This window comes from Zonotrichia albicollis, chromosome 6, assembly GCF_047830755.1.
Source record: "Zonotrichia albicollis isolate bZonAlb1 chromosome 6, bZonAlb1.hap1, whole genome shotgun sequence".
Classification (NCBI taxonomy): domain Eukaryota; kingdom Metazoa; phylum Chordata; class Aves; order Passeriformes; family Passerellidae; genus Zonotrichia; species Zonotrichia albicollis.
This window is the reverse complement of record NC_133824.1, coordinates 31,801,759-31,828,023: the sequence shown is the minus strand read 5'-3', so window position 1 is coordinate 31,828,023 and position 26,265 is coordinate 31,801,759. Positions and strand designations below refer to the sequence as shown.

General features: G+C 44.9%; 1 protein-coding gene across 6 annotated transcripts in view; it reads left to right on the top strand.

Moving 5' to 3' along the window:
* Positions 1 to 20,276: 20,276 nt before the first annotated feature.
* The window catches only part of PHF21A (PHD finger protein 21A), a 139,899-nt gene continuing 133,910 nt past the window's right edge, over positions 20,277 to 26,265 (top strand). The window contains exons 1-2 of one of the 6 annotated variants that reach the window (XM_074543043.1): positions 20,277 to 20,920; positions 21,548 to 21,633. The gene's annotated coding sequence lies outside the window, so the exon portion shown is untranslated. Of the gene's footprint in view, positions 20,921 to 21,002; positions 21,210 to 21,547; positions 21,634 to 26,265 lie in introns of those variants that run through there. The other 5 variants (XM_074543046.1, XM_074543047.1, XM_074543048.1 and 2 more) reach the window with 5 other exon arrangements.

Genomic DNA, 26,265 nt, shown 5'->3' with positions numbered 1-26,265 from the left:
CATCTCATTTTATAGTTGGAGACGTTGTGGCACAGGGACAGGTGAAAAGTTTCCTCAGTGTCTTGCAGCAAGTCCAATTAGTCTCAACTCCCACTACCTGCCCATCCATCCCTCTACCTGCTCAGCCACAGTGCTCTTCGTTCCTCTCCACCCCACTCCACAGCAAACAGGATAGTTCAGTTTTCTCACATCTTTCCAGCTATGGTCTACTGCAGGGGACACAGCCTCCTCAGTAATGATGGATCTCCATGGAGCTTCTCAACTTCCCAACTTTTATGAGAATCCTATGTCTCTTGATTGATTTTTAAGACCAATATATACCTGCTAATCCCATTTCATCCAAAAGAAAAGAGATATTAGTCACTAGATTTGGGCAGTAGGGTTTGGCAAACCCATATTTGTCACTTAGCATTTGCTAGGCTTTTCTTCTGGTTGAGAAACAAGGTGAAAAACTCAGTGGGTTTCAGAATTTTTCTGCATTTTTTGTTTTATTGTTTCCTCAATGAAATTCAAAGCTCTGGTATTTGAAGAAAGTGCAGCCAGCTCTAGAAAAAATGGAAAACATGGAGGAAAATATTGTCAATTTTTTTCCCATTTAAATGACAACAGAGACTAGTAGCTACTGAAACAAAAACTGCCCACATGGATACAGGCAGACAAGCAGGGACTGCTTGCACTGACAAGGACTTAGGCACTTTATATTGCCTCCTGGAAGCCTCCCAGGATCTCCTCACCAGGATGTTTAGAAATGGCTCAATGGGAAAGGCCATGGACATAATTCATGGCCTTTTACTGCCAGCTGCTACACGGTTTCTCCATCACTTGGTAGGTAGGAGGGATTTGCTCTGCTTCCACTGTCAAATTAAATGTTGGCATTTGAGGGCTTTACAGCAAAATAAGTAATTTTGTCTTCATTTCTGGGATGGCATGATTCAGCCATGGCCACCCTGAGCAGGTGCCTTGTGCTTGTTTCCATCTGCATCCTACATTTGCTGCCCACTGTCAGGCCTGATCTTACCTACAGCATCCCTGGATGAAGTTGGCCCCAGCATGGCAAAGGACACTATGCACAGCCACCTCTGTAGCTCTATGACTTCATGCCCTTATGCCTAAATGGCAGGGGTTTTCAGAACCTCCTAGGGTCTCTGTTTTGAAGCAGAAACCTCTATTTGTCCCATTCCCAGCAGTCAGCCAGAAGCCAATGATTACTCTATCATTCTCCAGGCCTGCCCATCTTAAACAAACCTCCTTAATCTTCCAAAGCCTCTTCTCAGGTTTGCTGCTGGGCTGTGAAACCCTCCATTTGTGTCTGACATTCCCCAGGCCAGGATGAGCAAAATGGTCATCTGCTGCATTGTGCACCCAGCACCCTGCATTAGCTCAGCCTTTTTTTGGAGCAGCATCATACTGTTGACTTCAGTTCATGGCTGCCACCCCCAGCTGCTTTTCTGCAGTACTGCTGCCTGGCCACTTAGTCCCCATTTTCTCTTTGTGCTTTTGATTTCTTCCTTTTAAGTGTAGCACTTTGCACTTTTCTTTACTGAGTCGTTGATTTTCTCCAATTTAGCAACATCATTTTGAATTCTCAGTCCATCCGCCAAACTGTTTGCATCCTCTCCCAGCTAGATGATGTCTGCAGATTTTATGAGTACTCTTTATTCCCTCGTCACAGGTTGTTAATGAAAATACTGCATAAAATGGATTCCACACAGATGTTGGAAGGATCCCATTTGAAAATTCCTCTAAGTCTGACAGAGAACAATAGATAACTAGGTTTTAAATCTATTTTTTTAACCAGTCAGGCACCTACTTTATGAAAATTGTGATCTAAACTGTATTTTCTTTGTTTTCTTGGTGAATGTTGTGTGGAATGGTGTTCAAACTTTGTAAGAATCGAGAAAAATGACAACTGTTACTTTCTCCTTACCTGCAAAGAAAGGTGTGTGGGGCCCATACTGACCTAAGCTGAGAAAGATATTTTTCTACAGGCTTGAACTGCTTTATCAGTTTCCAATCTTCAGTTCAATTGCTGCAATTTTGTGTGTAGCCACAGCCTGAGTAATTGTCTCCAGTATCTCCGTGATTAAAGCTCATTCAAAATTCCAGCAAGCTTCAATAAAACATTTTCCTCCCTTGCTACAACAATATATAGTCAAAGATCAGGGGTTTTTTTAATAATTCCAAATTCAGCAAGGGAGAAGTTGGCACTAATACACACACGTAGCAGCAAAAAACGCCTTTGCAAAACCACAAAGAGGTAGGTAGATTCTTGAAGACATTTCCTACTTTGTAAAATCCACATTCAAGAAAGCTCGCTGATGTGTGCTAATAGCTGTGTATCCCCTCAGTCTAATGATTTTAATTTATGTACTGTTCTGTACTACTATGAAGTTCCTGATGTAATCAGTATCATTGCAAGAAAGTAAAGCTGTTCTTGCAGATGAGTTACAAATACTCATTAGCCATCAGATGTTACATGAGACAAGCATTTGCTATATCCTCATGATATTCTGCACTTTTTGTGCTGCTTTTTGGTCACCTCTGTGCTTTATAGCTTCCATCACTCCCGTATCTATGCAACTTGATCTCACATACACGTGGGTTAAATAGTGGCCTACCTCTTAGAGATCAGAGACCCATTTTTTTTTAGTACTTTATCTGAAGGAATGAATGATTATGATTCTGTAATATTGGAAGTGACTAATCCAGTGTTGTAAATGGGATAAAGGGAAATGGCATGTATTTTGAGAACAAACAGTAATCATTGACACAGTAATTTGCATCCCTGGATGTTCTAATAATGACTAAGTATCACTTCCCCTTGTTTGCATAAGGAAGAGGAGGCAGAGGAATCCAGTGATTTGGCTAGTGCACCACCAGCAAGCCACTGGAAAAGAGAAGATCTGAATGCAGATCACTTTCTTGCACTTTGTTTTTCTGTTTTCTGCTACTTGTTTGAAATACAGCATTGCAACAGGTGTGATCCCTTCAAGTGTTAAAATCTATGTAAGGGCTTTCCTAGTTCATGCCAGAAATGGTCAACAAGAGTTGGTCAAGACTATGCTGGATTTGAGAGACATGGGGCACAGTGCTTTGCCTTCAGAAGAGCTGGTGTGGATGGGTGGCTTAGAATTCCTGACAATTTACATACATTAAGTGCCAGCAGCCTCAATCTGTGCTGTCTTGCTGATGGAATTAACAGATTTGTGCTGCCGAAGGAAACTTTCTGCTCTTCAGAGACTTATTGCAAAGGACAAAAGTATATTCAGTGACCCTTGTGCTTCCCAACCAACTTACCTGGATTTAAAGGGAGGTTACTCACTACGAGTAGATCCTGAGGGTGTATTTGTACAGTGAGCAGCTGTGCACAAACATTTCTAGAAAGGCTTCCCCCTGGAAGTCAGAACCACTGCATCTGAGGGATGGAGCACTGCCAGCTGAAAAGCAAATATGTTTAATGTCTTAATTTTAAGAAAAAAATTAAACACCCGAAGTACAATTTGCTTTGTACTAAATAAAGGGAGTGCAAAATACCATCAGTAGAACTGGTGACAGCATTCTAAATTGTCTTTGAATTTCACACTGGCTGCATACCACAGGACAAGGGTAAATAGCAGTTAATACAACCTTTACTTAACTTCTCCTGACAAATATAAAGGGTGAGGCAGTTTCACACTGACATATGGTCAGATATAGGCAAGATGTACCTAGCAAAGGTAATCCCTCTTTATCATAACTATTAATTTTCATGTGGTTTGGGTCCAAAGAGATGAGCAAAATCAGTAGAACTTCACTGTCCAAGAATCTTTAACAAGGGTCTGCCCATCACTTTTCTCCAGTTAACATAGCTGAATATGGCTTTTCTGAATACACGAGGTAAGAGTTATTTGGAACTGTGTAGGATTCAGTTACAAGAAGCAAAGGGCAGAAGAGCAGAATATCTAGCTGCTTGATACATCTCAGGCCAAAGAGAAGGACTAGAGCTGTTGAAGGCCAGGCTGTCCTGCCAGAGGGGCCATGCTGGCTCACCTGTGGGCAAGCATCTTCACAGAATCAGGAAGGTTGGAAGGTTCCCCTGGAGGTGATCTTGTCCCACCTCCCTGCTCAAGCAGGGTACACAAGACTACTTTATTCAGAATGGTGTCGAGATGGCTTTTGAGTATCTCCAAGAAAGGAAACTCCATGACCTCTCTGGGGAACCTGTTACAATGCCTGGTCACCCACATGGTGACGTTGTTTCTCATGTTCATGGAACTTCTGTTTCAGTCTCTGCCCATTACCTCTTGTTCTATTGCTCAGCAACACTGAGCAGAGCCTGGCTCCATCCTCTGACACCCTCATTTCAGACACTGACAGGCATTGATGAGGTCCTTCTCTCAGCTGTCTCCTTGAAGCTGAACAGGCCCAACTCTCTCAGTCTTTCCTTAAGAGGGATGCTCCAGTACCTTAATCATCATTGTTGCCCTCTGCTGGACCTGCTCTAGGAGTTCCCGCTTCACTTGTACTGAGGAGCCCAGAACTGGACCCAGTGCTCCAGGTGAAGCCTCATCAGGGCTGGGTAGAGTAGGATCACCTCTTAACCTGCTGGCAGTGCTCTTCCTGATGCGCCCCCAGATACCGTTGGCCTTCTTGGTCACAAAGGCACTACTGGCTCATGGACAGATTGTTGTTCACTGGGACCCACAGTTCCTTCTCCACAGAGCAGTGTTCCCCCAGGTCAGACGATGCCATCTTTCCAGTAATCTTCATGTGTTTCAGGCTTGATGGGAAAAAATCCTTGGAAAACCTCAACCAGTCATTAATCCCCAGCCTGATACTCACCTTACATCTTTGCAGGTATGCTGTACCCTCCTTCTTTTTGCCTTACAGCAGAGGTGCTGCTGGGGGTTGCAAGGTCTCTTGTGTGCAAATAAACCTTCTGTGCTGTGTGATTGGCATCCTTTGGGCACCACTGCAATAAAGATGAAGGAATATTTGTTTACATTTGAGTAGGAGATCAGAAACTCGCTGATTCTGACTCATTGCCACAGTGCTAGATAACTAGGAACAGCCTTATCTTTTCTGCTGCATTTTCTAGCTGTTTTATTTTGTTTTTTCTCTCCCTCTACCATGTCTGGGAGATTTGTGACTCTTAGTTCTTCTTTCTGGTTTTGCCTCCCTGGTCTCATTTCCTTTCTTTTACTCTCATCCTATACACTTCACTTCTTCAGCTTTCCCTGTGGCTCGTTCTTCTTGATTTCTCATTTTAAGTCCTTCTTTTCAGGCTTGTCACCCTCACAGACTATCTCAAGCCTGTCTTCCCAGAAATAGAGTGAGAGTAGGAGACTTTTGGGCTGGAGAGGGGCAATAGCAGGAAGAGAAGTCTGGGAGCTAGGGAAGTTGCAAGAGAGCAAGGAAGAGGATGGAGGAAAAGGAAGACAGGAAGGGACACTCACTGGGATACAGGCAGCAAAAAGGAGGGGAAAGAAAAATATCAAGAAAGGAGGGAGAGAGAGAGATGGGAAGCTAGGGAAGCGCGTACATGAGCAAGGGGAAACAGAAGCATGTGAGAGAGGATATGCATTAGAAGACAGGAGAGAAGGGAGATTTCATGAAAGAGAGTAATTGAAGGTAGAAGTATTCTTGCACTTAGATCTGAAGGGAGAGAGAGGGAGAAAAAAGGAATGAAAGACCTTTAATATTATGAAGTCCGACCATCAATGTAGAAGCACAACCATGTTCTCCATTAAACCACGTTCTCAAGTGTAAGATCCACATGTTTTTAGAACACTGCCAGAGATGATGACTTCACCACTTTCCTGGGCAGTCTGTTCCAGTGCTTTACAACTCTTTCTGTGAAAATTTTTTTGTCTCATATCCAATCTAAACCTTCCCTGGTGCAATTTGAGGCTGTTTTCTCTTGTCCTATCACTTGTTATCTCAGAGAAAAGGCTGACCCCCACCTCACTATAACCTCCTTTTGGGTAGAGAGCGATAAAGCTACTCCTGAGCCTTTTTTTCTCCAGGCTAAAAACCCCCATTCTCCCTCAGCTGTTCCTCATCAACTTGTACTACTGACCCTTCACCAGCTCTGTTGCCCTTCTCTGGACTTGCTCCAGTGCCACAATGTCTTTTTGTAGTGAGGGGCCCAAAACTGAACACAGTATCAGACCTCTAAAGGAAGAAGCCTGTCAGGAATGACAGTGCCTCACCATCACCTCTTCTGAGCCTCGCTGTAGCTTGCAAGCCCTCACCTTGCTCTCTAGCACAGGAACTGATGCAACACCAACCACTCTCTAGGCTTTGACCACTGGCTTGCCATACCCAAGAATGCTGCTCAGGCCTGTTTACCACCCTTGGCCAAGCCCCACGAAGCCTGGGTGTAGACACAGAAAGCCCATACAAATTTGGACTTCAATGTTTTCCTATACTCCTCCCACCAACTGCATAGAGGTTGCCAGAAGTACTGTTTGGACCAGGGGTTTCACAGGGGATGAAGGCATAATGGATCTTCCCCAATTAAGAAGCCAGAGACACAGGGGAGAAGGTGCTCAGCACCATATGTGTCTTGCATCTAAGTTGCAAGGTACCCTCCCAGATCCAGATACCCAGAGACCTCCAAGCTCTGCCCTTCTGGTACTCCCCATACCCAAGTATCCTGTCAGTACCGTGGAGGTGGCCTTGGGCAACTTCCCCTCCGCAAACTGAAGTTCTCTGGTCCCTTCTGTATCATACAGTCGTGCATTCCAAAAACTGATGTTCCTTAAGCTAGCTCCTCATCCAAATGCTTGGATCCTTAATATCAGTACCGGCATATTGAGGCCAATGGACTCAGATCTGAAGGTCCCTGAATGTTGAGTGCCCCCTATGTGCCTCTCACAGAATAAATGCTCTGCAGTGAATCTGAGGCATCCTCTCAATGCCAAACTGAGATGTCTCACATCATCTCAAATGGAGGCTCAAGGGATGCTTCTGAATTGTGGCAGCCTGAGATGTTTTTCTTGAAGCATCATCCATCTCCCTGGGACTGAGTAGCCTCAGCTGGTCTCAAAAGAAGCATCTCAGTCCCCTTTTAATTGAGATGACTTGTCCCTACCCTAACATGCAAAGGAATCTCAGCCTTCAAATTACTGTGGAGAATTCCAAAAGCAGGCCTGCCATGTAGGCATCACCCCGCTCCAGCCCACATACTGCTGAGTTATCCTAGATCCTCATAAAGTACCACAGGACCTTTCTCACCCCACACCACTTGGGGTCTCCCTCTAAGCTATCTGACTGCATGCACTAAACTGTGGCAATGCAGAAAGAAGCTTTGGCAATGTGGAAAGTTGGCATTGTGGAGGACTCCTTATTACTGTTCAGTTTCCTCTCCCAGGTGAAGATAAGGCCCATATCTGAATGATCCTAATGCTGCACACTCTGTGCTGAGCTCAGGCCTATTCCCCCTGCAGATGTTAATCCCAGGTTTGAGGATGGCAGTAGCATAAAGACAGGCGCATGTTTTCTCTCTGCTCACAGATTCAGACTGAGCTAAGGGCGGGAGTTTGTTAATGCTGATGCCGAATATTAAGTTTCTAGGGTGGAAATAGTCAGACTTTTACTTAACTGTGCCAAAAAATGTGTACAGTGCCAAATCATTCTCATCTGAATCAGGTGTCAATGCTGCTGTACTGTGGTCAACAATGTACATCTGGGACAATACTACCTTGCAGTGGAAAATCCCCCCACTTCCCAGCATGAGGTGCCATGCCTGTATCATTTCAAAGCACTTCTATGGGGCAGATGTATGAGCCAGAGGGTGCAAAATGATGTTATTGTTTATCTGATTATGCCATTTTAGTCTCACCATTGAAACAAAGAGGAAGCCTCTAAATTTTTCAGTTGCATAGCAGAGAAGCAGGATAGACTGGCCTCGGGGGCAGATTCCCCACCAAGCAGTTCGCTCCCTCAACCAAAAGTGAGAGACACAATTAACTAACAAGCCAAAAATCAGGGGGAAAAAAATCTCTGCTGCTCCTGCAGCTGCCTGATGGTGAAAGGAAGCCATATCGATGACAGAAGGAGATAATCCACTGACAGCTGGTTATGCTGGTAAAGATAAATAAACACAAGCTATTTGATCCCCTCTAAGGACTCCGTGGTAGAAGGGGACTAACTTCCTATCTTTTGGTATTTTACAAGTAGCAGGAAAACATTTTTTTTCTGGGGAATAATTATTTTCTTTCAGTTCTAGGTGAAAGTAGAATTGCTGAGGGGTGTGGTGGTTGGGAAATGGTTTTATGTATCTTGACATTTTCCTTGAATATTTCTCTAAATCTGTATTGGAGGTATTTCTTCTCCATGAGAGCACGTAGAGTTTGAGATCTCTCATTTTATCCATCAAGGTTAATATCTAGTCTTCTCATCTTTGCCAGGAGGCATTCCTGAAAGGATTTTAAACTTTTGAGCGAATTCCCCAGAAGTACCCATTGACATAATTACTCTCTGGCCCTCTAAGTTCAGTTTTACTCATACTGAGGCTCTAGAAAGCTGCAAGTATCCCATGCAAGCAAGGGAAGACATGGTTCATGTGAAACTAGGGAGTTAAAAATATATTTTGCCAAGTCTCAATATTATATTTAGTAGTGCGGTCCTTGCCATGGTCTAAGGATAAAGAAGGGCAAGTTATGAAGGTAATATATATATTAGGAAATCAACCAGTATTGCTGAAAAACACCAAAAGCTTCTAGGTACACAAGCCTTTCCTTAGGTCTAAACTGGAAGCTTCAAATTTCAGACAGATACTTGTAAATAGAGCTTCATTGTTGTGTAACATGCATTGTTTATGAAGTTTATGAATTGCTGCACATAGGACATTTCACCTTCAGATGTTTCCTCAGGAATGAGGGATCTGCTGCGCTTCTAAGTTTGTGTGGCCCAGAGAGAAGGGTTTGGAAAGAGTGGTGACTTTTCAGCAAACCAGCCCCTGCAGCTCCCCATGGCCATCCTTTTTCTCTTGTGTACCTCAGCAGAACCAGTGGTACTTCATACACATTCACCAAGCTGTTTACAGACAGATGTGCTCATGCCTGGAAATAAACCCTCAAGACTCTGATGCTTTCTGCATTCTTCCCTCTTCTTTATCTTCCTCCTTCTCCTCTTCCTCCTCTATGTAGCAGTGGCCCCTAAGCAGAAGCTGCTATGTGGGCTGCCCCTAATCTCCTCCTCTGCAGGGAAGAGGCTACCTGGGATGGAAGTGTGCTGCTGGATGGCTACAGACCCACCACAGAGGCCCAGCAGAGCCACACCAGGCGCCAGCACCACTGGGCAGTCCCCAGGCTGGCTCCTGCCTAGTGCTGGCTGCCTGGGAACAGTGGTGGAGATGAAGGATCAAACTGTTTTGGTTTAGTAGGGGCATGCAGTCCATTTCCTCCACAGCTTTTAAACAGCCCCCTTATGTGATTCCTCTCAGAACAGTGTTTTTATTGAAAGATAAACTGTGTCTCATTCAAAAAATGTGATATGAATGACAATGTACGGCCTGTTTTCATTCTCACAAGAAGAAAACCCGACCCACAGTACAAGTAGTTTCACTTTATTCAAGAGCAAAGCCTGTACACCATTGGCACTCATGAATACAGAAGCCTCTTGCACAGATTTTTTTTCTCCTTTACTGCTCCCTTTATTCCTGAACTCATAAAAGTCTACTGAAGGAGACCAAAGGTGGGGCATCTAGGGCAGGCTTTCTCTGAAAATGTCCCAACTAAGATGTTTAAGGGGGGTTGTAAGAAATGGGATGTATCTAGAAGGATCTTCCACCATGAGCAATCATTGGTAAAACTGCTTGCTGAGTCAGATGTTGTATCCTTCAGTAGATTTGTTTCATGCCTTTCTGAACACATTTATACTATCAGGATCCATGAAATCTTGCACCAATGAATTCTAAATGTGATTATGCATTAAGCACAAAAGTATTGCTTTTTGTTTGTTTCAAACATTGTCTAATCATTTCACTCAGTAGCACTTACTCTTGCAACTTGATGGTGAACAATCCTGATTTTCCTTCTCCATGCTGTTCTCCCTTTAGCAGGCCTCTTATGTTCCCTCTTCAGTTTCTGTTATTTCATCCGGAATGCCCTAGACCCCAGGTTGGCTTTTTTCCTCAAGGTGAAAGTTATTCCTTATCCCTTCCATTGCCTTTCTAATTCTAGTGTACCTTTTTTGAAAAAATATCCTTCAGCTTACTCTGAGGGGGTGGGTGCATAATGGCTTCATAAATAGAGAAAATACAAACTCCTATTGAAATTCACACACTTCAGATAACTTTCAACTTCTTGTTTAACTACCTAACTGATGGCAAGCACTGAGTGAATGTTTTCAGGAGCCCCACTGATATTACCACTGACACTGAGGTGACCTGGAACTTCGTAATATTTTCAAACTATCATAGGCTTTTATTCAAATTCCATATGGTGTTTCCAAGACCATTGCAAGACAAACTAATTAAATTATGTCCTGTCATGATTGTCATGACCTGAAAGTGGCATAATCATATGAACAAGATTATTCGGAGACTTATTGAAAAACATCTGAAGGACAACATGATTATCAGCCACAGCCAGCATAGGTTCACAGGGTGAAAGTTCTGCTTGTCAAACTTGTTTTCCTTTTATAACAAGGAAACCCACCTGGTTGATCAAGGGATGTTCCAATAAAGGGAAGCCAGTTGAAGTAATCTTTTTGGATTTCAGTAAAGTTTTGATTCTGTGTTTCACAGCATCCTTCAAGTGTCCAGCCCACAGCTGGATAAACACATAACGTGATGGGTTAGCAACTGGCTTGCAGGTTGGGCACGAAGGGTTACAGTGAAAGGGGTGACATCAGACTGGCAGCAGGTCACTAGTGGAGTTCTGCAGGGCTCCATCTTGGGGCCAGTGCTCATCAACATCTTCATTAAAGAACTGGATGCAGGACTCAAAGGAATACTAAGTAAGTTTGCCAGGGACACTTAAAATTGGGAGCTGCTCCTGACTCCCTGAAAGGCAGGGGGGCCCTGCAGAGAGACCTTGACAAATCAGAGGGCTGGGCATTCACCAACAATATGAAGTTTAACAAGGGCACATGCTGGATTCTGCACCTGGGATGGGGCAGCCCTGGATGTGTGGACAGACTGGGGAACAAGAGGCTGGAGGGCAGTGCCACAGGAAAGGGACATAGGGGCCTGGTTGACAGAAGGTGCATTATGAGTCAGCAGTGCTCTGGCAGCCAGGAAGGCCAACCCTGTCCAGGGGAGCATCAGGCCCAGCAGCACCAGCCAGGCAAGGGAAGGGATTGTCCCACTTTGCTCTGCACTGGGGCAGCCTCAGCTCGAGGGCTGGGGGCAGTTTTGGGTGGCATGATGTAAGAAAGACATGAAACTATTAGAGAGTGTCCAAAGAAGGCCAATGACGATGGTGAAGGGCCTAGAGGGGAAGCTGCAAGAGCAGCAGCTTAGGTCAATTGGTCTATTCAGACTGGAGAAGAGAAGACTGAGGGGAGACCTTTTTGCAATCTAGAAATTCTTCATGAGGGGAAGAAGAGGGGCAGGCACTGATCTCTTCACTCTGGTGACCATTGACAGGACCCAAGGGAATGGCCTGAAGTTGTGTCAGGGGAGGTTTAGTTGGATATTAGGAAAAGGTTCTTCACCCAGAGGGTGGCTGGGCACTGGAACAGGCTCCCCAGGGAAAAGGTCCTAGCAGCAACCCTGACAGAGTTCTAGAGGTGTTTGGACAATGTCCTCAGGCACATGGTGTGATTACAGGGGCTCTTCTGTGTAGGGCAGGAATTGGACACATTGATCCTTGTGGGCCCCTTCTAACTCAGGATATTCTGTGATTCTATGATTTCTACTTGATAGCCTAATGAGAGTTTTGAAATAAACAGACTTTTCATTCTGTTCCTCCTAGTGAGAAAAAAAATACATTTATGCTTATGTGTGCTCTTCAAATACAGAACCAATGCCAATGAGATTTGTGAATTTATTGACGTTATCTAACTGGTTTTTAGCTGAAAAGCACAATGTTGGTGTATCTTACCGTTATTAATCAATTTTGAACACAAAGAACACACAAACATGTTTAATTGTCCAATTCCCTAAGTCTTGAGTGATATATTTTGCAACTTGCCCATCACTCAAACAACAGAAGACTTGAGTGGAAGATATTAAAATCAATTATAAATAAAATATCTGTGAGGAGCTCTTTCTACAAACATGTGTCTCTGAATTTATGATGTGGTAGCTGTATTGTAAGACATGACTAAATAAAAAGGGCATTGTCTCGCTATGCAGATGCCTCCCCTGTCCGTCAGTTTTATTGACTTTTTTTGATCTTTACTTTGCCCCTTCTCACTGCGTTCAGAACCCAGCCACATTAAACTCTGGATTATCCCAGAAAGCAGCAAGACAAGATAACACAGTCAAAGCAGAAGCCCAGAAATAGCCAAGGAAGTTTGGAGAAGGAGGTGTCATGCCATTGGGAAGAACTGGTGACTCCAGAGGCTGTGGTGACAGGGGTGCCACAGCTCCTCAGAAGATGCAGTGCTGTGTGGCACGGTGCTGTGTGAGCAAGACCATGCTAATTCAGCATCAGTCATCTCAGGGGTATCTTTATCCATGATACACTTAATCCCAGCTAATCTAGAGGTGACTAACACTATTTATTGTTAGGCCATGAAAACTCACTCTGAATACCTGTACTAGCACTGACCTTTCTGTCCACTGAGTCACTGTTAACTCTTATTCTTGCATGCAAAGCCAGCCACAGCTCTACTCCTAGATCTCCCTTCCCCATCCCTTCATAACACTTGCTTCTCAACTCATCTTCCCTCCCTCGTCCCTGTGCCTATGCTGGGATATTTCCAGCAGGGTAAAGACAAGGCAACCTTGTAATAAATACACAAGATTCCAGTAGTTTAATACTTCTCAAAGCTTACTACTTTTTTGTTGCTTTCAAACACTGATGCTCTTGCCACATTACTCTATAGGACAAGATGCTACTCAGCTGGTAGTCCCAACCTGGTGGCTCAAATACAGATTGAATTAAATACTTAAAATAACTGAATTGCTTTTCAGATGTTCCATCCACTCAGACTCCAGGCTGTTTATGTATCTAGTGATATTGAAGGGTTTAGGGGACAAATTTACAGAAGTATTTTGGAAAACCACAATCAGTATTTATATTTTAAGTACTTAACACTCTGGAATTATCATTATCCTGTAGTTTTCCTTAGGTCCTCTGATTCCCTGTCTTTCATCTTAGTGACCTTTTACATTATATGTTCCTTGGACTTTGGAGCAGATTTTGCTTTATGACATCTCTCCTCAAGGTGCCAAAATGACCACTGACACCTAAAAGGACTAAAAAGACATTATGTCCCATCTGCTGGTGTTTTATTGTTCACAGAAATTGACTTTTAATTTTTTTTTGTTGCTGTTTGTAACAATATCTGATTTCTGTGCATGTGGGAGGCTATTGAGATGTCTATGTGCCTGCAATACATCCTGGTAGCTGCTGTCTTGGTCTGTGGCTCATGCCCTTGGTTTACCACTCTGCATTTCTATTTGCTTATCAGGTTAGTGACACACTGAAAGGCTTCATTACAAAAGTTGTCATTTCCTTTCAGCAGTCCTTAAAAACATACTCAGTGGCTTCATTTCCATCCACAGTTTTCTAATTCTACATTTTTCCCCAAGTTCCTCAAAAATAGAAGTGGAAGAATTCTTGTGAAAGCATCTGGAAAAGAGCGTTTTGATGGAGACTAGATATCTCTAATCACTAATGGTCCAACAATCACCAGCTGAAAAAATTAGCAGGGTGACCAACATTAAAACTAATCAGCTTGAATTAGGGGGCATTATATTGTTTAACAAAAAGGACAATGAGTCAAAACCAGTTTCTTGTATCTGATAATGGAACTGCAATTGCTACTAGGATACTTCATACTGCTGCCTTAAAAATGAGGATCCTTTCCCTGGACCATTTGCATCTTGGCACACAATCTCTAGCTCATTGTGATTCTAAACAGTGTACAGGATCTGAAACCATGCTTAGTCAGCCTGGCCAGCCACCTGAGAGCCATGAGCAATGTCCCCTTTATGACTGCTCACTTCTACTTAAGGAGAAAGGAGAAAAAAAAAAAAAAAAGGCAAGGAAACCCATTCCTCTTGACTCCCAGAGAAAGTATCACTCCTCAGATCTTCCTTCAGTATAGAAGCAGCAACATCACCAGTATCTCTGAAAGCAGATGCACATGCAGAAGAAAGCAAGCATGGCTTGTGAAAGGTAAAATGCTCTCTGGTCTCCCCTAATTGCAGATCTGATACAGAAGTATTGTTTGAAGAAGTGTTTGGCTGGAGGTCAGATTACATAAGCAGCTGACAACCTTCCTGACTTAACATATTGAAACCTTAACAAGACTGAAAGCCTAGAGGGAAGCCAAGGAAGAAGAGCTGTGGGAGTTGCTGGCAGGTAAGCGACAGTGGTGAGTCCTCACAGGTCCCCCATGCTCTCTGGTGCAACAGGCCAGGCTACCCCCTCTGAGCTATGGTCCTCTATCTTCTGTATGAAGTAACCAATGCCTCTGGCAAGCAAAGCAGTAAGTGATCAGGGGAAGAGGCAGCAGGACACAGTCTCCTTTCAAGGCTGCTCAGAAGAGCTTGCATCTCCAGTGAAATCCCACTGCAGACACAATGCTGTGCTGTGCTGACAGGCCTTCCTTGGCTCAGCTGCTGAGGGCAGCCCGGAGAACATGAATTTTACAAAAGCAACAGGGCAGCCTGAATGTTGAATTACTTTTACGTGAATATAGATCCTAGACAATGCACTCCTATGACTGTTTTTAGCTCACCCTAGCTGCCTCCCAGGCAGAGCATTCAGGAGAGTGAGATTTGCAGCTGCACCACTTCTGGCTGGACTAACTGACAGCTGACAAGTCAGAAAGTCACTTTGAGATGAGACAGGGTAAGCAGGGGTCTGCTCCACTGGCTGCCGTAAGCCATAACTCCTGTGTAAGGCAATAATCCACAGTCAAAGTCAGAGGCAGGTGTGTTAAGCCATGAAGTCTCCACTTAGGCTGATGTCCTTAATGGTGAGTGCCTCATGCTCATTATGTTTTCAGGCTCTGGTCCCAGCTGGTGGTCTAAACAGTCTGGTTAATTTTCCTTATCGTCTGGAAGTGAGCAATGCCCTATCCTTCCCTGACCTGGGAAGGGGAAGATATTTGCTTGTAGAAGGTACTCTTTGCCTGGATCCTGCTGGTGAGATAACCCTGTGCTCAAACCCTGATGAGAAAGACAGATTCCCATCTGTCTTCTTAGGCTGGGCTATGTCTTGCCTGAAATGGTCTTATAGCTTTCAATTTTAAGCTGCACAGCCTATCTTCCCGCTTAGTTGCAGCCATCTAGCATTCCTGCCAAAAGCACAGTGAAAAACAGCAATAGGCAAGTAACTAACTCTTGATTTAGTATTTAAAGTAGTTTTGTTGCTGAAAATCAGGAAGTGCAATGTGACTGCTCCACCGTCAACCTAATCTGTGACCTGTCAGTGCACTTGCTGCTAATTCTTTTTAACACAAGTTGCTAGAAGACTGTTTATGCATGTTAGCTAATATCTTCTCAGATTCTGTTCTAAGTATTCTCAACAAACAGCATTGCAAGACGGGCTGGCTATAGCAAAGCTAGCATGTTATGATGTAACTTTTTATTTTGAACACTTGGTACAATAACTGTTATTAATGACTATTATTCTTGAGATGCCCCTGCATTAATACTTTACATGGACTGTGCTTCTTTCTCTGAAATTCTCCCAAACTGGTGAAATAATATTCAATGAGAAATAAAATCTAGCAGCTGCTTACAAGGTCCCATCAAATCCTGAGTTTTGTGACTTTTCCACTAACTTTGATAAGGCTTTGTATTTGGCTTGTACTTCTAAGTGCTCTTAGGATAAAAATTAGGCAAAGGGGACCGGACGAGCATCCAGAGTGATGTGATCAAGCAGAAAGTGGAAAACCCAGACAAACTGAACTATGACTTTTGATAAGCAGCACAAACACCACATTCAGAGGTGTTTGGGTCAACTTTGTGCACAAAGACTCAACAAGCAAATGAGAATTTTTTTCCCTAAGCTTCTAGCAAGATTTCCTTTCACTGAAAGGAAATCATGGTAGATATCTCTGTATAGACCCAACATACAAAACCAGTCTGTTTATTCAAACATTTAGCTGTGCAGCTGATGATACCGTTGCTTTCCATTTCGTACATGAAACCACTTCTCATGCTACTAGAAGGTGAATTCTTCATATACACAAATGGGGGCCCTTTTTGCTGACATGGAAGTGAAGCTAAGTAGCACAGAGGCGGGAACCACTTCTCTTCAGCACTGCAGGTCTGAACAAAGTGTACATGTACAGTTTTTAAAGGAAAGACTTTTGGCATGTCTGTGATAATCAAGGTCTGTGGTTTAAACTGCTGAGTTTAGACTGGTTGATGTGAAGTCCAACAGGACCCAGCGATGTGTGCTTGCAGCCCAGAAAGCCAACAGCATCCTGGGCGGCACCAAAAGCAGCGTGGCAGCAAGGTGTGGGAGGGGATTCAGCTCCTCTGCTCTCATCGCACCCTATGAGAAACTGGAGAGATTTGTCCAGCTCTGTGGTCCCCAACATAAGAGTGATGTGGATGTGCTGGAAAGAGACTGGAGGAGTGCAATGAAGATGACCAGAAGGCAAGAGCGTTTCTCACGTGAAGACAGGCTGAAAGGGTTGGGGCTGTTCAGCCTGAAGGACACCTTACAGCAGCCCTCCAGTATCTAAAGGAAGTGTACAAGAAAGCTGGAGAAGCACTTCTGATGAGGGCATGTAGTGATAGAACAAGAGCTAATGGATTTATTCTGAAAGAGGGTAGATTTTGATTAGATGTTAGAAAGAGATTCTTCACTGTGAGGATGGCGAGGCACTGAAACAGGCTGCTCAGAGAGGCTTGTTGCCCAGAGAGGTGGATGTCCCATGTCTGGAAATGTTCAAGGCCAGGCTGGAAGGGGCCCTGAGCAATCTGCTCTAGTGGAAGTGTCCCTTCCATGGCAGGCAGGGTGGAACTAGACAAGCTTTAAGATCCCTTTCAACCTGAATGATTCTATGGAAATGGTCTGAGCCACCTTGCCATGACCCAGAGATCACTGTGGGCAGTGTGTGAGATACTCATCATGGTCTGAGCTTTAAGACAAACCACAAAAAATTTCTGCATGCATCTACAGTAACAGCTGATGATTATTTTTCCTTTGAACTCTGTCCAAAGTTCATCTTTAAAAAACAAACTTTGGGCTGTGTCTATTGACTCCTCAGCAAAATAAACATGCCAAATCTCTAATAACACTTAAATCACTCATTCTAGATTCTTTCAACTTGCTTGTTAACTAGAAAGATAAAAAAACACCAAAACAAACAGGCTTTACTTATTTATTTTTCTGGTGCCTCTATCAAAAAAATCTGAAGGACAAAAGCAGCTTTGGTCTGATTGTTTTCAGAGTAAGCTGACTCCTTGCTTCAAACTAACTGAAGGTAAACTCAAAATCCAGGCTGACTTGGCTGTAACACTTGGCCTCTACAGCTTAAAGTGCTGGTAGTAAAAGTTTACCTGGAGGAAGGAAAATCTGAGTACTGGAGCTGAGATTTTCAGCGGGGTTTAAAAATTGGTTATGGATTTGAGATTGGAGGGCTAAGGAGGGAGGGCTGGGCGGTGCCCCAGCCACAGGAGAAATTACAGCAAACTACAAGCTAATCTGACAGTAACAGAGCTTAGCCCAAGATCACTTGATCTATTCAAAGGCCATAGAAATAAAGTAGAAAGAAGTATAAAAAGCAAATATATACTTATTAAATCAGTGCAATATCTAATATATCAGTTATGCTAACCATAACACTCCTTGTTACAGTTTACATGTTGAAAGTTCTACTGTGAAGGCTGCCAAATTTTTGGCGGTCTTGTGCATGTGACCTTACCTGATATCCCATGAACTGTGCACCTATTAGTAACTATTTGATGAGCACCCAGATACAATTTTTGCGTTTTCCTTTTCTTAGTATTTTGTCAATCCTACTGTTTAGTATCATACCTGGCTTGCAAAAAAGAAAAAAAATAGAAAAAAAAGGAAAAAAAAAGACAGGGTAGGAGAGATTGCCTCAAAAAGAAAAACCCAAACAATATGACATTAAAAAAATAAAGGCATTTTTAGATTACTCTATTTGCTTCATATCTTCTCCTTTGTGTGCATTTAAGGTTTGCGTCTTTAAGGTCACATCCACAAACCCACAGGCTAGAAAATTAATTAAAAAAAATAAGCCTGAATTTCTTGCATACTTGTATGAGTCCAGGAGCTACAGCTTTAAGAAGGGCACTAAATGTTGTAAGGTTCAGAATTAAATCACACAGAACTTGGCAACCAATTGATGGAAAAGAAGTGGAAAATTAACAGTAATTAAATAAACAATGGCTTATAGATCTCTTTTTTACAGTTGAGAGGAAACCTCGCTGTAAGTTCTCACTCACGCTGAGCCCTCTAGAATCCTCCAGATGATAAAACTGCGTTTCTGCCCAATTACGACTCGTCCCCGAGTTACTCATCATGACTGCTTTACGGATTTAGTTTCACAATATAATAAAGAGTTCATCGTGGCTTCCTGAAGCAGTTGCAGAGATAACGCAAACACTTTTCTTCACAACTTGTGAGCATTTCAAAGGAATAGAGCGATATAAGAGGTTATTAAAAAAAAAAAAATCAGTTTTGCATTGCATCAAATCCCGGCTTTTCGTGAGAGCTCATGCAAATCCCGCGGCGTCCAGAACACGTCCCACTGCTTTTAGCAATGGTAGCTCCGACAGGAATGCGAGGCTTTAAGTATTTCTGAGACTCTGGAGACTTTGGGAAGCCGGAGACGCACAGGGGCATGCCTGTAACTTAAGCTAGTGTACTGCAGATAAGGACTGACCCTGCCTGGAGTGGCTGCTGGCGTTCGGCAGCCCCCAGCAGCTCATTGTGCGGTGGCAGGGACCGGGGGGACCGCGTTCCCCGAGCCGCCGGCACAAGCGGGCCCCGAAGGGCTCAGGGCACGAGGGAGGGACCGAGGAGCGCCCGAAGCCCAAGTCACGTAGATTTGATTTCCACGCCAGCGAGTGCCGCAGAAACGTTCTAATGCATGGCGTGTTAACTTCCCTGCTTTGAACCTGCCCATGAAAGTTTCTCATTCGCCACGGTTGTTTTTTGTTGGTTTTCTTCTTCCTTTTTAAAAAAAATGTTTGTATTTTTATTTTCTTTCCCCCTTTCTAGAGGGGAATTGGAAGAGGAATGGGGAGGGGAAAAAAAAAAAAAGCAGAGAAGGCTGATGCGCCGCCGCTCGCACGAAAGCAAATGGCAGCATCGCCCGGCACTGGAGTAGTAAGTTAATAAATAAATAAGCCAAGCCCGCTGCGTGAACGGCGAGGTGGAGGAGGGAACACCCTCCCTCCCTTCCTACCCGGCCGCGCGGAGAGCGTGTGCACTATTCCTTCGAATAACATGGCAGGGCCGGCGTTGCGGGGAGGGAAGGACCGCGAGAGGGCGGCCCTTGGCCCGGGCGAACGGGCCGTGGCGCATCCGCGCCTCATGCACGGGGCTGAGGCCGCCGCGCTCCCGCGCTCCCTCCCGCCGCCGCCGCCGCTTCCTGCGCGCGCCCCCCGCCCCCCTCCCGCGGCCCTGTTGCATCAACTTCCTGTGCGGAGCCCCTCGCGGCAGGGCCCCGCGCGCCGGCTCCTCCCGCCCGCGCGCGCCCCCCTCCCCGCTCTCCGCTTCCTGCGCGCGGCCCTGCGCGCGCTCCCGTGCGCCGCCCCCGCCGAGCCCCGCGCAGCCGGGCCGGCCGGGCGGGCGCGGGGAGGGAGGGCTGTGTGTGAGTGTGTGTGTGTATGTGTGTGAGTGTGTATGTGGGGGGGGCAAGGGGGGCGTCTCGGCTGGCGCGCGGCCACCCCCGCACTGCTCTCCTCGGCCCCCGCGCCCTCACGGCCGCCCAGTACCGGCGGTGCGGGGTGGTGCGGCCGCCCAGTGCCCCCCGCGGCCGCGGCCGGCGGCGCCGCTGCTCCGGCAGAGTTTGGTGCCCTACTTCACTCTACTTTAGTTTCACTCACTTTACATCCGGGCTTTTTCCCTAGGCAATGGGGGCCGCAGCACAGCCCGTTCCTTAGGCAAAGGGAAATAAATTCGCCGCACCGACACGTCAAGTAGTCCCCCCTCAGGAGAAGCCGCCGAGCCCGCCCTCCTGGCTGCCCCCCTTGCCCTGGCCCAGGCCCGGCCGGCGGGGTCCCGCCGTTGCAACGGGGAGGGGGGAGCGTGGCCGTGGGCCCGCCGGATCCCGCTTCCCCGGCGGGTCTCCAGCGGCGGGCCGGGCCGGGCCGGGGAGGACGGGGGCGCGCGCGGCGGCGTGTCGGGAGCGCGCCGCAGGCAGGCAGGCCGGCGGCGGAGGGATCCCGGCGAGCGGTGTGCTGCGGCCGGGCCGGGTGAATGGGATTGAAGAAGAGTTCAGCTTCTCGGCTTGTTTTTGTGTTACAGTTTCTCTCCTCCTGCGCCTCTTCGGCTTCGTGCCGCCCTCCCCGCCCGCTCCCTCCTCCCCGCCGCAGGAGGAGCCCCCCGCGGAGAGGGGGAAGGAAAAGGACCCCACAGAGGCGAGAGCGAGCGAAGAGGAGGAGGAGAAGGGAGCAACCTACCATCTTCCACTCCCCGCTTAGCTTAAAGAAAGTGAGAGGAGAGAGAGAGAGGCGCCCAGAAGAGGGGGACAGGGAGGCCCAGAGGAGCGGCGGCGCCGGCACCCTCCCCCTATGAAGAAGAGTCCTCCCCCTCACAGAGAGGTCCTGCCAGGGGGACCCCGGCCGGCCCGCAGCAGCACCGCCGCCGCCAGCAGGGTGTAGTATCCCACCTTTCGGATTCGCCTCCTCCTCCTCTTCCTCCCTGCCCCCCCCGCCCCCCGGGCGCCGTCCCCCCCTCTCCCCCCCGCGCCCCCCGGGATGGCGCCGGCGCGCCCCGCACTCTCCGGCCAACTTGGCGATGAGGAGCAGCAACTTCGCCGCGGCCCCCGGCCCCTCCCTCGGGGGGGTGGCGGGGAATAGCGGAGCGTCCCGGGGCGGCCCCCCGGCCTCCCCGGCAGAAGTTTGCGAGCGGGAGCGGGAGAGGTGGAGGAGGGTGACACTTGGGGTAAAAGGAGGAGGTGACACATTGGGGTTGGGGGGAGGAGCAGGGGAAGGAGATGACACATTGCACTGGGGATGGGGTGGGGGAGGGAGGCTTATCCCCTCCCCTCCGGTTTCCTTCAGGATGATTATTTCCAGGCCCTTTTCTCTCGGTCGGGTCCTTCGCCGCGATGCTGTCGGGGAAGTTTTATTATTATCTGGGAAATGATGCCGCTCTCGGTGATGGATAATTCGTAGTAAATCCGCTGCTGCGGTTTTTCCTTTTTTTTTTTTTTTTTTTTTTTTTTTTTTTTTTTTTTTCTCTTCCCTCCTTCCTTTCATTCGTCTTTGTGGCCCGAGCAGCGCCGGGAAAATTCCGTTTCTTCAGCAACTTGTTATTCCGGAGCCGGGCCTGCTCCCCCCGCCCTGGGGCTGCCCTTCCCGCACAGGTACGGGGCCGGGGGTGCCCACGCCTGCCCCAGCACTGGGCACGGACACTTCTTTATTTTGGTTTGTTTCCCTCCCTCCTGCGCCCGTGTAGGTGGAGTGGGGCTCTATGTGGGACTCTGCCATTTGGTGTAGTCCTCTTATGCATGTTCCTTCCCTTTCTTCACTTGCCTTCCTGCAGGATTTTTTCTTTTTCTTTTTTTTTTCTTTTTCTGCTTTTTTTTTTTCCTTTTTTCATTTTGTGGTGATGTGTGTTTTGTTTTTTCCTGTTCTTTATTATTCCGTGCTTCACTGTCGGTAGAGCTTTCTTCTCAACCACCTCTGCAGTTTGGCGGGTGCTGATGGTTTAGTATGCTGAGGTTTTTTGGGTAAATTCGCATTTTATTAATGCATGGAGCTCTTCATTCAACTTCTTCTCAAGTGTCAAAAAATAAGGCTATGAACAGATGTGTTTCAATATGGAGAAATTTCTAAGTTCCTAATTCTTGGGGGTGGAGGAAAGAGTGCCATTGGAGAGTGGCTTTTGTTTTCGATTGGTGAACAAATGTCATCACATTTCAGTCACGTGCTGTAATATTCTTTGTTCAGCTATCAAACTATGATATCTGCTACACCTGTTCCCACTTTTTAATTGTAAGTAACGGTGATTGCCTGCAAAATTGCAAACAGGAGCACTTTCTCCCTTTCTCTCCCTCTTCCATCCTCTTGGATATTTGTTTGGGCCCAAGCACTGAGCTTGACAATGAACTTTTGTTCACTGTGGAGCCCGCGTGTAAAAAGGTCCCACTGGGGGTAATAACTGCGTGTCACGAGAAAGTTGTGTCCTGTGATGGACGGTGGAGCTGAGCATGGAGAAATCAGGTGGGGATGTGCGCTCCGTAATGGCAGGGCTTGAGGAGGAGGCAGGCTTCCTTGGGCCAGGCAAATTTTCTTGTGCTGTTGCTTGTTATCAGGCTAAAGGATAGATACTCCTATACACCCATGTGTGTAGATAGAGGCATGTTTTTTTGATTAGCTGTAGGTTTTCAGATATCAGATATGAAATGGATTTTGGCTGTCTGTTTACTCTTTTTTTTTTTCTCTTCCTCCCTCCACACCTCCCCCCCCCCCCGCCCCTTTTTCTCATTGTGCTCACTTCTAACAATGAAGACACCTGCTTAGTTTCAGTTTTGTAACTTGCTTCCTCTGGCTTCCCTGTGATTTCCCAGAGTTAGCTGGTGAGACTAGACCTGCTACATTAGCAGGAGAATTTCTAACTTTGATGAAGGGAGGCTTATTTTGAGGCTTCATTTGTGAAAAAAATGACATGTGTTTCAATGCCTTGTTTAAAAAAAGCACTTAAAATTCTAAAATTCATTACTTCTACCAGGTTAACAGTAACTACAGAACTTTAATATTGAACTTGTTAGTGATTGTGTATAATACAACTTTATAGTTTTTATTAAATAGTAACATTAAATTACTACTGAGAACAGGATCTTTAATAAAATAATAGCATAACTACCCATATTAGTTCAGGAAGTTAATTATCATATCTTAGGAGAAAGATCACAGTCTTTGGAAATTTTGTTTATATCTGTGCATGCTTCATGATAGCTAAATGAAACTTTCTTTGGGAGCATTTTTAAATGCTGATTATTAGAAAGAAATTCTGTAGCTCAGTAAATGAAACTTTAAAACTGTATTTAAAAAAATAGATGATGAGGTTCTCAAATATTTTTAAAACTTTCAACTTCACTATGGTAGAGAGATTATTTTATGATAGTTATATCAGATAGGGGTTTGAGCTGATACAGAGGGACTGTGGAGCAGCTTCTCCATCCATGTTGTATAGTGGTGTGTATAGAGTATCTCTTCAAGGTCTTGAGACCCATTGTCTAGCAGAAGGTAGGTGCTTGCTCACTGAGAGTACTTGCCACCAGATGATGTCAGCTATGTCACATCCCAGCATTTCAGCCTTAGTGACCTGAGCAACAAGAAATTTGGAGTGGATCCCGTTATGGCTTTTGGTGATTTTTCATTTAACTAGCAAAGCTGACTAGCTATGTTGTGTGATTCAAAGTGTTACGTGGAGGAGTCTTTGTTTTTAATAATTTTTTGCCATTAGTGTTTTTAAGATTTTGACCTGAAAGTTTTTAATCCTTGCTCTCCTCTGTGTACATCCTGAACTAGTTTTGTTGGTGGAAGCAGGCATTTGAAAGGGGGTTTCTTCCTTTAGGAAAAATAAAAAAAACTTTCCTTCAAAGAACTTAAAAAAAGTAAAAGTAGGAAATTAAAACTTAGGCTGCTTAGAAAAAAGTGCTGCTGTGTTTCCCAGGTTCAATAGTGACATCTCTGCTTTAAGTTTAGGTTTTGTAAAGCTATCTCCTCAGTGTAAGCTATTCAGCTCAGCTGTGTTTCAAATATTGCTCTTAACTGTTTCTTATTCCAACTTCACTTTTTTTTTAAGAGACGAGGTTTTTTGTGTGCCTGTTAAACTTCACTGTAGAAAAATATGATTTTAAAAAAATTAAAAATATCTTGGTGTGGATCCTTACAAAGGACACAATTTTCATGGACTTTTGGTTTGTTTTTTTTTAGAAAATAAGATGTGTTTTATTGACTCCTTAAAAAGTTGTATAATTCTGTGTGCAGTTGGAAAGCTTTGATAGTGAGCCTGGCTATCACTTGTGTTGTTTGTGCAGTTTGTTTATAATGAACACATTGTAGCTGTTCAGTTCCTTTATCCTTTTTCTCAGAACCATGAAGAATTTTATTTGGTCAAATGAATTGATACTGCTGGAAATTGTTTTTGCAATGGAGATCTCTCTTTTGTTTAAGTCTACTTTAAGGGAACGTGGATGGACTATTATAAGACTATATAAGGCTATCTCATTTCATGTGTTACTGGCATTTTGCATGGGTACCAGAAACTCAAGGTGAATGTCACGTGAGAAACGTGTTGGTGACCCTAACCTTTTCACTGCTCTTTTGGGTTTGATGGTTTTACTTGTTTCAAATATTAAATATAAGAAAGAACTTCATGGGGTGATAGAGCTTTGCTTTTTGCAGGGCCATCTTCATGGGGATGTGAGCTGGAAAGCATCTCCTTCAGGAGAGGCTTCTTGTGTAGAAGGGGCAGTGCTAAAAACCTATTATTAAGCTTCTAATAATATTTCTTCCCTGTCCCCTTCACCCTTTATGCTCACAACTGTGCAGTCACATGTGTAGCTGTATACTAGAAGTGTAAGACTCTACAAAAGGCCTGGCTCCTGTACGTTTGTGAATTGCCCTTGTTCAATTACTCCGTGCCAGAAAGCAGCTCACATCCTGTTTCTGATGTATTTTAACAGCACAAAGGTTTTTTAGGAACAAACCATATAGTGGAAAGGTGGGGCAGAACACAGAAGGGTTTTGAGATGTCTGCTGAATGCAAAGGGCTGGTACTTACTTCTGTACCCTGTAATTAGAGGGTATAGAAGGATAGTTTTATAAGTATCTTACAGTAATATTCCCTGTTCAGTATAGCACAGAGACAGTGTCTGGCTTGTGCTGGTGGTGCAGATATGCATTATGCCGGCAAAAAAAAATTTTATTTACATTTGGTGTGGGGGGGTGGACAGCTTTGTATTTTCTCATTTTCTTTTCATTTTTTTCCTTATGGCAGATAGTCTCATAAAAAAAAAATTAAATGCAGCAGCTTTGGTTTTTTCATAAGTTTTTATTTATGGCTCCTGCACTTTACACAGTTCCTTTCTGGACTGAAATTGTTAAAGTATGATTTAAAGTTTGATTCTGCTTTTGTTATGTAAAAACTTCACAAAAGTGAAGCATAGATCATAGATCATAGAAAGGCTGTAATATGTACAGAAATTTAAAGAGTTTTTAAAAAGTACTTACTGCTGCATCGTAATCACCCATCCCGAAAATAATTTTTTTAGTGTAGAAAGTTCTAACAGGTCCCTTCCTTTGGTCTTCCCTGCCTACTGTCCTAACAAACCCCCAACTTTGCCAGAGAATCTTTTGTTTTAATACTTTGATCATTCCAGGTTTTTGAGGAAAAACTGTGCTGCATGATACAGGCTTATCTGCAGCATTATTTTCTGGTATACTGTTGACACCAGCTTAATATCTCTGGTGGAATAAGTTCCCCATGCCTTAAAAGCTCTTTGCCTAGATGGTTTGACCTATTATTTGTTCCCTCTTGCCCGAGATTTCTTGTTTGCTGTCATTACAAATGCTCACTCTTTTGATTAGAGACTGTATGCTCAAAGCATGCTTTGAAAAACCGCACACCACAAAACAAACACGCTGCCTCCGCCCCCCAGACCCCAGCCCAAGCCTAATGTTTGTTGTTACTGGTGCAAATGCATCTGGGAGTGGTACAGGAGTAGTGAGGCTCTGCTTCCTCTGAGCCCTGTTCTAGGCCACATTCATACAGCTTCTATGCATTTTTAATGTCTGATTTCTTAAAATGGGACTTTTCTGGTTCTGCCCTTCTACCTGGCAAGCAGGACAAGAGAGAAAGTTCATTTGGTACAGGAGTTGTGTCACCTGCCTCTGAAGTGAGGGACTCTACCTTTGCACACTTTGAAAACGTAGCCGGTGTGTTTCTTGAATTGCAGTATGGATGTGTGAATAGTTAAAGCAAACGA